The sequence below is a fragment of the Trichosurus vulpecula genome, chromosome 4, assembly GCF_011100635.1.
Source record: "Trichosurus vulpecula isolate mTriVul1 chromosome 4, mTriVul1.pri, whole genome shotgun sequence".
Lineage (NCBI taxonomy): Eukaryota > Metazoa > Chordata > Mammalia > Diprotodontia > Phalangeridae > Trichosurus > Trichosurus vulpecula.
The window spans coordinates 276,146,007-276,147,772 of record NC_050576.1 but is presented as its reverse complement, the minus strand read 5'-3'; the positions used below and the strand labels follow the sequence as shown (position 1 = coordinate 276,147,772).

General features: G+C 37.3%; 1 non-coding gene across 1 annotated transcript; it reads right to left on the bottom strand.

Annotated features, from left to right (window-relative positions):
• Positions 1 to 434: 434 nt before the first annotated feature.
• On the bottom strand, positions 435 to 542 carry LOC118849277. Its single transcript, XR_005010327.1, has one exon. It is a non-coding gene; the product is annotated as a U6 spliceosomal RNA (small nuclear RNA).
• Positions 543 to 1,766: the final 1,224 nt, after the last annotated feature.

The window sequence follows — 1,766 nt, the reverse complement described above, 5'->3', positions numbered from 1 at the left end:
ATCACAGTTATCTTTTCCATTCCAAAACACCCCCAATTCCCCTAATTAGCTGTCACTTGTTCTAATTTTTTAAGGCTCACGTAGATTGTCCATGAAAAGTGAGGTCAACGTATGTTGGTTCCAGCTATTCACAGAATAGTGTAGATAGGCCTCAGTAAATCCAAATAACTGATTTTGCCATGTAAATCATTTTAGCTATGTAAAACAAAACCTTCCTTAACCAAAATACTCAAATAATGAAGTATTCTGGCTAATAGTATTTCTGGTTATCTTATAGTTAACCAAAATGCACCTCTTGAAAATAAGTCTAAGATGAAAGAGCTTATTTTCCTGACTTACTAAGTACAGTATCCTTGCATCATTCTTTAATAACTCAGGATTTGATCACTTTAAGATCTTCATGATAAACCTCTATTTTCATGTTAATTAATTTTTTTCATATGGAACACTTCGCAAATTTGAGTTGTCATCCTCATGCAGGGGCCATGTTAATCTTATCTGTATGGTTCTGATTTTAGTATATGTGCTGCTGAAGTGAGCACATGATAATTAATGTTATATATAAGAAATTCAGGTGTAAAGATTCAATTGAATGTATACAGAACTTAGGATAGGCCCCACAAGTGTTGAAGAATGGGGTTGGGCAGGAAATTTGATGAAAGCTTTTGGTTAGTTTTGTCCCACCTAGTCAGGGTTTTACTATACATGAAGTGTGGGAAATAAGAAAGAAGACTGGGCTGGAACTCAGGAAACCTGGGTTCTAATTTTCCTTTGTGACTACTTTGCTCTGAGACTTCAAGTAAGTCACTTAACATCTCTAGGTCTCAGTTCCCTCATCTCTAAAGCGAAAAGGTTAGACTAGGATTTAGGTCTCTAAAGTCACATATGGCCCTAACAAATTATGCAGAACCATGCTAAGTCATTTTTCTTCACCAGCAATATTTGGAAGCAGGTGAGGAACAAAACTAAGCACTAACAAAGAACTGAGAAGAACCCTCAGAAATCAGACATCCTTTTCTGTGCATCTATAACAGCTTATCTTCCTAATTGCAGACTCTGTGATAAGCTGGTTTTGGCTTTGGGATCCAGTACCTGTCTTGTTAATAAATGTCCCTGATGTGCTTCTCTTATCAGTAGTCATTGATTTCCTTTGGCCTCCGACAGCAGCTGGTCAATTGGAATGCAGAAACTAAGAGTTAATGGTGTTAACTTTCCCCGTTTTGTAGGATTCCATCCCATTTTCAAAGTATAAGCTAAATCTTCAAGCTTCCTAATTTACGGATATTTCTACCAAGCAAGGATGAGGCTAAAGGACAGAACAGGCCTGTCACTTGTTTTAAGGGGAGCTTTATCTCCCTAACCACTTAGTGGACTATGAAATCACTGAAGCTTTACATCATTCTCAACCCCAAATCCTTAACATTTCTTAATGAAAATAAGGGAGAAATAATTCTAGTCAGAGAAACACCTTCTGCTAAAAGAATGAGCTGTCTTCTTGAGATTTTTTTGCTTATTTTCTTAAAGGAAAAAATTGGAAGCATGAAAAGGTGAGGCTTAATACCAAATGACCCAACTTCATTCGATCAAACTAGAATTCCATAGCCTATCCATCCAGTGAGTACGGACACTCTCTTCAGACTCTTATTTCTTAATAGATTTCCCCAGTGTCTACCTTTTCTATAATCCTGAGAGTTCTTAGGGAAACTTAGATAAAGATTTCACCCACTGCTACAGGCCTGAACATCCAGCCCCCAGTGGACGTAATC